We start from the raw sequence: 12,611 nt of genomic DNA, 5'->3' as shown, positions 1-12,611 counted from the left end.
CTTGTCTGATGGCATGGGTCCCTGTAAACTACACAGGAGACCAACAAGATTTCTGAGAATGTTGCACCAGCAGAAACGCTGCCAGCCTAAATTGAAAGGTGGGGGGCCAGGTGTGGTGGCTCACGCCTGTAATCTTAGCACTTTGGGAGGCTGAGGCAGGCAGATCATGAGGTCAGGAGATCAAGACCATCCTGGCTAACACGGTGAAAACCCCGTCTCTACTAAAAAAAAATACAAAAATTTAACCGGGCCTGATGGTGGGCGCCTACAGTCCCAGCTACTCGGGAGGCTGAGGCAGGAGAATGGCGTGAACCCAGGAGGCGGAGCTTGCAGTGAGCCGAGATCACACCAGTGCACTCCAGCCTGGGCAACAGAGTGGGACTCCGTCTTTAAAAAAAAAAAAAAGAAAAGAAAAAAGAAAGGCATGGAGATGGGATGAAATGAAGGAAGAATGCCTTGGAGGACAGCAGGCATGGATGCAGAGACAGGCTAGGGGCGGGCCTGCAGGGGGCAGGTGGCAGGAGGGTGGCTGCTGCTGCTGCCAAGGCCCCAGAGTGCAGGGCCAACAACACAGTCCCAGAGGACAGAACACTGAGCCACTGAGGATTATTTTCAGATCATGAAACCTAATGGAACTTGCCTGCTGGGTCTCAGACTTACTTAGGACCAAGAGACCCCTTTGTTTCTTCCCTTTCTCCCTTTTTATTTATTTATTTGTTGTTGTTGTTGTTGTTGTTTGTTTGTTTTTTGAGATGGAGTCTTGCTCTGTCACCCAGGCTGGAGTGCAGTGGCATGATCTTGGCTCACTGCAAACTCCACCTCCTGGGTTCCTGCCATTCTCCTGCCTCAGCCTCCCGAGTAGCTGGGACTACAGGCACCGCCACCACGCCTGGCTAATTTTTTTGTATTTTTAGTAGAGATGGAGTTTCACTATGTTAGCCAGGATGGTCTCGATCTCCTGACCTCGTGATCCACCCGCCTCGGCCTCCCAAAGTGCTGGGATTACAGGCGTGAACCACCACGCCTGGCTCCTTTTCTCCCTTTTGGAATGTGCTCAGACTTTGGAGGATATTGGGATGAGGTGAATGCATTTTGAACAAGGGACCACAGCGACCTTTAGGGGTTCCCGCTGTAGTGAGTTGAATAGTGTACCCACAAATTTATGTCTGCCTGGAACATCAGAATGTGATTTTATTTGGAAATAAGATCTTTGCAGATATAGTTAGATATAGAAGTCATACTGAATTAGGATGGGCCATAAATCCGATAATTAGTGTCCCGATAAGAAGAGAAGACACAGAGATGTGGTGGTGGATGTAGGGATTGAAGTGGTGCAGCTACAAGCCAAGGAGTACCAAGAATGCCTTTGTTTTGAGACCCCGATTTGTGGTACTTTGTTGCAGGGACCCTGGAACACTAACACACAGGGTGGGTAGCTAAGCAACTAGGTCTGGAGGCAACTGGAACTTAGTCTGCAGGGGAGTCTGGTAGCTACTACTCCATCCCTCCAGTTAATAGCCCCAGAACACATCTGCTGATGAACAAAGTTGGGTTTGCAGACTTGCGGCAATGAGCGGGAGCACATGCGTTGGGAAAGCTTAGGGCGTTGCAGTGGGATGCTGTTAGGGAGGATGTGGAGTAGGATTTGGGCTGTGTTAGGTGGTTTTGAGGGGGGCTCAGAAGCCAGTCTGCATTGGATGCTATTAGGAGCAATTCTATGCTTGGGTATCTTGATACATTCCATCAGAAAGCAGAGGAATGAAATGAGGCTCAAGCTGCAATTGGTATGAAACAGCAGCCACTTGTATCACCCAGGATGTTGGTATTGTCTTTCCAGTGACTTTTTCCTTTTTTTTTTTTGAGACGAAGTCTCGCTCTGTCACCCAGGTGGAGTGCAATGGCACAATCTCAGCTCACTGCAACCTCTGCCTCCCGGGTTCAAACAATTCTGCTGCCTCAGCCTTTCAAGTAGCTGGGATTACAGGTACCTACCACCATGCCCAGCTAATTTTTGTATTTTTTAGTAGAAACAGGGTTTTGCCATGTTAGCCAGGCTGGTCTTGGCTGAACTCCTGGGCTCAAGGTTATCCACCTGCATCAGCCTCCCAAAGTGGCGGGATTACAGGCGTGAGCCACCACACTTGGCCTGTGACTTTGACGTTGTTTTTTCTGTGCCAAGACAAGATGTTGAAGTGGTCTTGTCTGATACTGATGCCCTGGGAGACTGTTTATGTTCAACAGGAGCGGTGAACGCCAATTCAGTGCTGGCTTCTCACAGGGTAGACAGTCACCCCGGTACCATCCAGCTGGGCATTTACCCTCCAATACCTCGGAGACACTTGGAGACACTGGTTGAGGGCTTCTCTAGGGACCATTCATCATTCTCCCACGTTTCCGGCCTGCCCTGCCTGAGCAGAGGGACTTTGGACCTGTTTGAAGATGATTCTGGTTTTGTTATTATTCAGGTATGGTGAGGCCAGCAGACCAGTAGACAACTACCATTGAGAAGATAGCTTGCTATCACAGATCCAAAGTGGAAGAGGCCTCCAGCCTCGCAGGGCCACACAGGGAAGCCCCAGGGTTGGTCAGCAGGCAGAGGGAATGGGGGGACTGTGGGCCGGAGCCTTTACTGTGGTTTTGCAGGAAGGTGTGGGCAAGGCAGGGTAAGCCGGCTGAGTACTGGCAGGTGCGAATCATTTCCGTGGGCTCTGGGGCATGGAGGCTCTTGCTGATTGTCTGGCACCTGCCTCGGGGTGAGGAGTGCAGGGGGATGGTGGCCCGGAGTGTGGGAGCCCCGGATAGGCGGTGTAGCATGTGGGCTCTGGGTTGGTTTGCATTTGAAAGGTGTGATCACAGCCAAGTCCTTTACTCTCTCTAGGGACTGGCTATCCCTGGGAGGGGCCGTCACTCCAGGGTCAGCAAGTCCCCAAGATGTCAAAGCATCAGAATACAGAAAATAAAAAGTATGATTAATACGGGCCCCCAGAGGGAGTCTCCAGCAGCTGGAAGTTGGGCTGAGGGCCCCACGAGTGGGCATGGCTGAGGCGACATGGCAGGCACAGACGGCATCTGCTACAGGTGACCACCCCAAAGTCAGCTGGCTCGGGACCAGGGTTTGAACTCAGGATGGCCTGAAGCCAAATTCCATATTATGAACTAGAGCTCAATTTGGTGAGCGGACAGAAAAGAACAACAGGTGTTTTCCAGTGTCATCACCCGCATTACCTATTCGGACTGTCTCATTTGCATGTTCCTCAGACCCTCACCAGTGCCTGCTCTGTGCCCGGCCCCACGCTGGGCTCTGGGGCCACAGAGATGAGTCAGGCATGGTTCCTGCCCTTGAGGTATGATTTGTCTGCAGGGGATTTGAGGAGGGAGCAAACCTGTGGTCCAGCCCCACCCAGCCTGGATGGTTAGGGAATCCTTGCTGGAGAACGTGGTGCCCGAGCTGAGCGCTGAAGCACCAGCAGGGCCACAGAGCTGAGCAGAGCGGGCAGGAAGGTCACTGCAGCTGGAACACTGTGGGGACAGGGCTGGGGCAGGAAGGTCACTGCAGCTGCAACACTGTGGGGACAGGGCTGGGGCAGGAAGGTCACTGCAGCTGGAACACTGTGGGGACAGGCTGGGGGAGGGGGTCTCCTGCTTCACTGGGGAGTGAGGACTTTGCTCCTGGGCCCTGTGGATTTGGGAGACCTCCAGGGCCAGCAGCATGGAGCACAGAGACAGGCAGAGCCCGTCAGTATTAATGAGTGTATGGAATAAAATTGGGAAGCAGCCAGGTGCGGTGGCTCATGCCTGTAATCCCAGCACTTTGGGAGGCTGAGGTGGGCGGATCATGAGGTCAAGAGATCCAGACCATCCTCGCCAGCATGGTCTCTACTAAAAATACGAAAATTAGCTGGGCATGGTGGCACACACCTGTAGTCCCAGCTACTCGGGAGGCTGAGGCAGGAGAATTGCTTGAACCCAAGAGGCAGTGGTTGCAGTGAGCCGAGATCATGCCACTGTACTCCAGCCTGGCGACAGAGCAAGACTCCGTCTCAAAAAAAAAAAAAAAAAAAAATCGGGAAGCAAGGGGAAGGACTTTTGACTCCACGGAAGAGCCGGGCAGGGGCCTGTTCACAGAACCATTTCTTGAAGTCTGACTTCCAGAGGCAGTGGCCGTTTGCACTACAGGTGGTCTATAGTGCAGGACCAGTACGCTCTTACCCCCTGAAGGCTGCAGTGACACGATCCCCACCAAGGATCGCCATGTTCCGTTGAGCAGGTCATCCGCTACACAGAGGCACTGAGGAATGTGTACATACATTGAGATGCAGCCCATGTACCACCCTCAGGGATGTGGCCTTCTCCAAATGTGTACAAAGTCACCAAATGGGCTAGCTTTGGCCCTCTCCTTGCCCTCTGCAATGCTCTCTGAGGAGCTGAGAATGAGGTGGTTTCCGGGAGGGCTCAGGATCATAGGGGTTGAAGGAGACAAGAAAGAAAAGAGCACAGGGGGCTGGGAGTGGTGGCTCACTCCTGTAATCCCAGCACTTTGGGAAGCTGAGGCAGGCGGATCACTTGAGATCAGGAATTTGAGACCAGCCTGGTCGACATAATGAAAGCCCGTCTCTACTAAAATACAAAAATTAGCTGGGTGTGGTGGTTCTTGCCTGTAATCCCAGCTACTGGGGAGGCTGAGCCAGGAGAATCGTTTGAACCTGGGAGGCAGAGGTTGCAGTGAACTGAGATCATGCCACTGCACTCCAGCCTGGGCAACAGAGTAAGATTCTGTCTCAAAAAAATAAAAAAGAAAAGAGCGCAGGGAGACCCTGGATGGCGCTGTGAGCTTGGACCCACCTGGGCTAAGCCAAGTCTCAGGGAAAAAACAAACTGCCATCATCGGATTCATATGCGCTCATGACTGGCTACGAAATATGGTCTTGTCTCTGGTAATGGGGTGCACCTGCCTGCCCCCACAGACAGCGTCCTTATAGCTCAGAAGTACAGACCAATGAAACGAACATTCCTCTAAAGAGTTTAGCAAATATGGATAGGCACTAAGAACAAGCACCTCACCTGTATCTCCACCCAGTAATAACACCACACACTTAGCACCCTCCAGCCATCCATGTGTTTGGATCTGTCTGTATATGTGTGTGTCTGTGTTTTATCAAAAAATAATGGGGGCCAGGCGCTGTGGCTCACACCTGTAATCCCAGCACTTTGGGAGGCCCAGGCAGGCAGATCACAAGGTCAGGAAATCAAGACCATCCTGGCTAACATGATGAAACTCCGTCTCTACTAAAAACACAAAAAGTTAGCTGGGCATGGTGGTGGGTGCCTGCAGTCCCAGCTACTCGGGAGGCTGAGGCAGGAGAATGACGTGAACCTGGGAGGCAGAGCTTGCAGTGAGCCAAGATGGCACCACTGCACTCCAGCCTGGGTAACACAGCGAGACTCTGTCTCAAAAAAAATAATAATAAAAGGCAAAAAAAGAAAATAAAAGTCATGGGATCATGTGTACATTTTGGGTCTCAGCCTGATCTTGGCGTTCTAATGAGGAGCGGCTTCTGGAGCTCAGGTGCACAGCAGATACTCAAGAAGTGGTTGACAACAACCTGGCCTGGTGCTTCTATCCAAAGCACAGGCCTTGGCCCCTCTGGTGGCCCTTCAATTTGTTGACACTCCCATTGAAAGTGAAGTCTTTAGGCCGGGCGCGGTGGCTCAAGCCTGTAATCCCAGCACTTTGGGAGGCCGAGACGGGCGGATCACAAGGTCAGGAGATCGAGACCATCCTGGCTAACACGGTGAAACCCCGTCTCTACTAAAAAATACAAAAAACTAGCCGGGCGAGGTGACAGGCGCCTGTAATCCCAGCTACTCCGGAGGCTGAGGCAGGAGAATGACGTAAACCCGGGAGGCGGAGCTTGCAGTGAGCTGAGATCCGGCCACTGCACTCCAGCCTGGGAGACAGAGCGAGACTCCGTCTCAAAAAAAAAAAAAAAAAAAAGAGAAAGTGAGGTCTTTGTTTCTACTCCTTGACTCTGAGCTCTATGCTTGGTGAAAATGATGTAACAGCAGTGTCGTTTCTGGGCCGAGGCCTTGAGAAGCTGGCAGCTTCCACTTCCTGTCCTCTGGAATGCTTGCTCCTGGAAAGCCAGCCAGCATGCTGTGAGAAAGCTCAAGCCGCCCTGGGAGAGTAGTCAACAGCCGGCACCAACGCGTCAGCCTGCGATCAGCCGGCCTGGGACTGGAGCTCTGCTCCAGCTGAACCTCCCCAGGGAGCAGAGACCAGATGCTGGGTCCTGCCTAAATTGTAGGTTCGTGAGCAAAGGGAAGGATTATTGCCATTCTAAGAAGTATCTGTGGTTATCCAGTGACAGGTACAGAGATACTGGAACCCGCGCCCAGCCAAGTGCCTCTGCCTGGCCACAGTGTTGAGGGTGATCCATCCTGGGATGAGATGTTAGGATCCCGGGAGACAGCCTTGCCCTGCCTCTAGGACTGTGAGCTGCAAGGTCTTTGCTCAGAACCTGGAAGCTGCAGCATCCGTGGTGGGGTGGATGAGGCCAATAGACAGAGGAACGCATGCTGAGCGATGGGGAGACAGATGGAGTCCTACAGACACCTTTCCCCCATCACCCATAACCTGCCTCCTTATTCACCCATGGGTTTAACTTGGGTTTTTGTCCCCTGCAACTAAAGCAGCCACTTAGCAAATACGTGACTCACAGGCTTAAGCCTCAGTTTCCCGTCTGTAAAATGGGGATGGTGAAGCCCTCATCAATGGTAACTGAGTGATTATTAGGAAACTGGAGCTGCCAACGCAGGCAGAGGGAGAGGCGAGTGTAGACGGGGAGCCGCCAGCAGCCCTTTCTGCTCTCCACTTTCCTCCAGAGATGGCAGCAAAGCTCCATCTATCATGGGCTCCACCCTTGGCCCTGGGACAGGAGTCCTGGCATGCCCATTTTTTGTTGGGAGTGGGAGGAAACTGAGGCAAGGAGAGCCCAAGTCACATGCCCAGGTCCCACAGGCTGACCCCAGACAGGCTCCAAAGCCTGGTTTGTAGGGAGACTCTCCCCTCGCCGCAGGCCTCAGTCTCCCCATCTGTAACACAGGAGACTTCCAAGGAGCTTCCTAAGGCTGAGTTCCTCTGATGTCTCTGTATGGATGAGCCTCAGCCAACCTTACAGGCCACTGAGAGGCCACCCGGGGGCCATATCCAGATGGAACCCTTGCCCCCGCTGGGGGGCCGCAGGATTGCCTCCTCCAAAGATATAAGCCAGGCAGTAGACCAGGGAACCTGAGCGACCCGAGCAGACACTCTGAGCTTCAGCGGCATGGCTGCCAGACACACTGCACCCGCCCCGGGCTGTCAGGACCCTCCGATTCAGCCCTTTTTAAGAGGAGGTGGGGAAACTGGAGCCCAGGGGGTGCGGGCTTACCTGAGGCCACCAGAGGGCTGGTGAAGAGGCAGGACTAAAACACACTGAGCCAGGCAGCTGGTGAGGGCTGAGCAGCCGCTGCTCTGTCGGGGGCAGGGTGGGAGCTGGCAGGAAGCCTGTGGGGAGGGAGGAGGCGAGGCTCTCACGCTTCTCCAGTGACCAGGCACTTGGGGGCCCATGCTGCTCGCTGTGCAGGTGCCGGGCATCAAAGAAGCTTAACTGGCTCTTGAGCATTAAGCCTCGGGCTGCCCTTGACCCACCTGTGCACCCCCTGACCTGCCAGCTTAGCTGGGAACAGCTCCAGGCCAATGGAAGCACAACCCCCCACCTGAAATCCTATGCTTGGTTGTAAGTCCTCAGAGCATGGTAATGCTGTGTAATCCTAGCAGCCGAGGACCCCGGTCAGTCCACATCTTTCCTGACAAGTGAACATCAGAATGGTCGTGGGAAATTTTGCAATAGTTTACATTTACAAAGCATTTAAAATCCTTGTTTCTTATCAGAGAATAGATACATGCTCATTGTGGGAAGTTCAGAAAGTACAAAAGGAGTTGAGGGGTGGGAAAAAGATGAGCCGCTATCTGCCAACCCAGCAGTGGCCGGGCAAAGGCCCTGGCTTGTAGGATGAGGATCGGGGGAGCAGCCCCTGGCCAGAGTTTGTCCCTCCTAGGCCCAGCTGTATCCCAGCTTCTGAACTGGCCTGGCACGCAGTATGTGCTTGGTAGTACCTGTTCCATGAACCTGTCATTCCTTCTGCCCTCCGGGCGCCTTGCTTTGTGTCTCTGAGTCACCATTTCTGAACCTGAGGGCGGCGGCTCAATGTCATGTCACCTGGGCTGACTGATCTATTTGTGCAGGCTGCGGCCAGGTAGGACAGTCTGATGGTCAGAGCTCAGGCCGCAGCAGCGGAGTACCCCTGGGGAGGGGCCTTTGTCGCTGTGCACAGTGGGGACAGGGCTCTTGCCTTGCTTTAGGAGGATAAGTGGTGTGTGTTGAGGGCTCCAGATGGCCTAGCAGAAAACATTTTTGGGAAAATTGTTTTCTCTGCAAACATCTGGCCTATTAGAACTGCAACCTCAGGTTACTTTTTTTTTTTTCTTGTTTTGCTTTTAGTTTTTAAAATGTAATACAGTTTTTAAAAAGAGAAGATACCCATGAGGCCACCAGTGCTTCCCTGCCTCTTATCATTTTGCAAAAGAACTTTCTGGACGTGGTCTATTGTGAGAGGTTTTCAGAACAAAAATCTCATTTTCTATTGAGTAAAAACTAAAATCAAGAATAAAGCAAAAAAGTGGCTCACACCTGTAATCCCAGCACTTTGAGAGGCCAAGGAGGGTGCATCACCTGAGGTCAGGAGTTCAAGACCAGCCTGACCAACATGGTGAAACCCTGTTTCTACTAAAATACAAAAATTAACTGGGCGTGGTGGTGCATGCCTGTAATCCCAGCTACTCGGGAGGTTGAGGCAGGAGAATTGCATGAACCCAGGAGTAGAGGTTGCAGTGAGCCGAGCTCATGCCACTGCAATCCAGCCTGGGTGACAGAGCAAGACTTCGTCAAAAAAAAAAAAAAGCAAAACAAAATGTTTTAGATTTCCACAATTATTATCTAATTTTAGAAAAACTCGTCAAGCCAAGAACTCTGTCACCACCAGACTCCTGCATGGGCCCCCTCCCAGGCCACCATGGCCCACGGGTGCTGAGTCAGGCAAACCAAGGGTTGAGGAAGACTTCCTGGGGGTGGCAACACCTCAGCTAAGGTCTGAGGAAAGAGGAGACCCCCAAGCCAGACCCTCACCTTCCCCTGGAAACCTCTGGCAGCGCATGAGACCCCCATGTTACAGAGTGGAACACTGAGCCCCAGGGCTGGCAGGCCTCCCCCGCCTCCCAGGTTCCATCCAATAAGCATCCACTGACAGTGCACTGTGTGCTCCCAGTTGCAAATGGAGCTGGGAAGAGGCTGCGACTTTGGTCAGTTCCTCAGGCTGTGACTGACTCTGCTTCCTTCTCCCGACCTGCCTTGTCAGCAGTCCATCCGTTCCTCCTAGCCTCCTCCTCTGCCTCTTTAGCAGGGGAGCCCATATTTTTTTGTTTTGTTTTGTTTTGTTTTGTTTTTTGAGACACAGTCTCCCTCTGTCACCCAGGCTGGAGTGCAGTGGTGCAATCTCAGATCACTGCAACCTCTGCCTCCTAGGTTCAAGCAATTTTCGTGCCTTGGCCTCCCGAGTAGCTGGGATTACTGGTGTATCTGACCTCAAGTGATCCTCCTGGCCACAATCGGCCACATGTCCATAGCTCTACACCTGGCCACATGTCCTCTTCATTTCAGAGACGTGACACAGGCTGACCAGGCCTTAAGGACAGGTGGCACGAAATGGCTCTGACAGGGAGTGCCATCAGGGAGGGCTCCATGGAGGGGGAGGGTGAGGAAGGCAAAGAGACACACTCAGGCAGGCGAAGCCCAAGCACTGCTCCCAGTTTGTGCCTAGACTTGGAGAGTCTGGGAAACCAGGCAACTAGGAGAGCTGGGTGGGTGGGCCAAGCTCAAATGCTGACGGGGCCTTGGCAGGCCAGTTCAGAGGCCACCACTCCATCCTGAGCACATCACGGTCTCTCACTTGCCTTGAGAGGGTGGCAGGACCACGTCCACCCCTCAGATGAGAACACGAAGACTTAGTGCAAGGGTGCCCACCCCTGCCCCAGGGATCAGGGAAGCCTGTCAGAGAGCCATGGTTCCCACCATGGAAGGGGGCACCCCAGGCGGTTGTCCTTGGTGGGCCCATGCCGTTCCTTCCACGTGCCTCAGTTTCGCCCATGTGTGTGGCTGGAATTGCTGGGCTTTGTAGGAGCAAACCATTCCAAGGGCCTGGGAAAAGGTGGACAAGATGGCCCTGATCAGGGTTCAAATAGGTGACAGGCCCACCTCCAGAACCAGGCTCAGATCCCTCCCACAGCTCCTGAAGATGGCCTTTTGGCAGCAAATGGGTGTTCTGAGCCACAGCAAGGCATACTGTTTCCAGTGGAAAGGACATGACAGAGGTCCTTAGGCCACCTCCAGGTCCCCTAACAGTACAAATGGAGGCCCAGCACCACAAGCCTAAATGTCCACAACCCAACCAAGCGACAGACTGCTCAGAAAAACATGCTCTGTCCTCCTTGATCCCACCTGTCAGGGGCTGAACTGTGTCCCCCAAAATCTATGTTTAAGTCCTAATCCTCAGTACCTCCAAATATGACCTTATTTGGAGACAAGGTCTTTACAGACTCTTTTTTAAAGTAACTGGGACTACAGGCACGCGCCACCACGCCCAGCTAATTTTTGTATTTTTAGTAGGGACAGGGTTTCACTATGTTGACCAGGCTGGTCACGAACTCCTGACCTTACGATCCACCTGCCTCCGCCTCCCAGTGTGCCGGGATTACAGGTGTGAGCCACTGTGCCTGGCCGGTCTTTACAGACTCTTTATAGGGTCTTAAGTTAAGATGAGGACATTACGATGGGCCCTAATCTAATATGACTGGTGTCCTTAGAAGAGAGATGTGAACACAGAGAGACACAGGGAAAGCACCGTGTGTAGACAGGAGTTAAGTTACCACCAGCCAAGGAACTGCCAGAAGCTGGAAGATGCAAGGAAGGCTGTTCTCCTGGAGTTTCTGGAGGGATTGTAGGCCTGCCGACACCCTGATCTCAGACTTCCGGCCTCCTGAAACATAAGACAATAAATTCCTGTTGTTCTCAGGCACCCAGTCTGTGGCACTATGTTACTCAGCTCTAGGAAACACACTTCCTAAATGGCCAGGTGTTTAGCATTTGAGGAGTCCTGAAGGCCTGGGCCACAGCGTGGTGGCTTAAGGAGCTGCAGGCAGCCTAGTGTTTTCCATCCTCACCTAGCTCCACCCAGCAATTGCAGGGCTGCCCCAGACCTGCCTCCCAGCCCTGTCCATGTACCTACAGGCAGTGGCCCTCCGCCCAGTGGTGCATGGTGGGCAAAACCAGAGAAAGGACCACACAGGCCTGAGAGGTGTGTTAGGGGCCACTTGGCAAGACATTCTGGGGTCCCAGAGCGTGGTCTGCAGTGGGCACCGCTGACGGTCCTGTGCTTCCCCACACGGCGGAAGAACACACATGCTGGGTTTTGAATAAAGGAGCTTGAAGTAAGCCATCGTGTGTGACCCACAAGGGCAAGGAGGAAGAAGATATCAGGGGTGACGCCAACCCTGATGGTGAAAGGGGGAGGGCCCCTCACGTTTCACACTGAACCTCAGCTTTGGAGGGCTCGGAAAGCAGAGGCGGGGAGGGGCTGCTCTGCTGGAACCCCGCTTCATGGTCCACCTGAACATCCACACCCTTCACGGTCACCTGCCAGGCACTCTGGAGACAGCCTGGCCCACCTGGGCCACCTTCTGCGCTCCTGCAGGCATGCCTCAGCCAGCTGCTCTGGGCTTCTGCTGCCACACATTGCCAAACCAGGGCCTTTGCTCCTGCTGTAATCCTCTGCCAGGATTACCTTTGCCAGCTCCACAGGGATAGGCACGGCTCAGGTGGCTTCCCATAAGCAGCCCAAGATCCAGGATGTCTGAGGCCTGACACCACACCCCACCCTTTGGTGGCTGTTTGGGAAGGGGGCTAAGCCTGGGTTGGGTGGGGTCAGGGAGAGAGAAAGAGCCCGGATCACAGCTCTGGGCCTGCTGCAGGTGGAGCTGAGTGGGAAGGGGAAGCCAGGAGAAGGGAGGCCTCCAGGTGCGTGTGGGCCCTGCAGCCAGACCCCAGGGCTTTCAATCCTGTTTCTCCCAGCCGGGGGCCCCTCAGTGAGAACCGAAGACAACAAGGGCACCCAGACCTCAGGGTGCCTCAGCAGGCCTGGCCCAGTGAGAGACAGGGAAAGAAGGCTGGGTCCACACAGATCTCTGGTGGGGAGTGGGGTGTGCGAGGGGCCGGCCGGGAAGGGGTTTTGCTCTTTGCCCTTTGGTACCGGCCGAATCCGGCACCCTGAGAAGGCAAAATCCTGCTCAAAAAATAAAAACATAGAAGCGCATGGAAAAACCACACTAGGAATGGAGGTGAGAACAGGGCGGGATGGGGGAAGGGTGTTAGGCAGAGGTAGCCGCGCGTGCAACGCCCCGGAGGAGCAACACTTTCCGCTCGGCCAGCTGGCTTGGCCCGCTGGGTATTCGGGCTCCC

Source organism: Papio anubis, chromosome 13 (genome assembly GCF_008728515.1).
Source record: "Papio anubis isolate 15944 chromosome 13, Panubis1.0, whole genome shotgun sequence".
In the NCBI taxonomy this organism is placed as follows: Eukaryota; Metazoa; Chordata; class Mammalia; order Primates; family Cercopithecidae; genus Papio; species Papio anubis.
The sequence above is the reverse complement of the archived record's forward strand: the minus strand, read 5'-3'. Positions refer to the sequence as shown.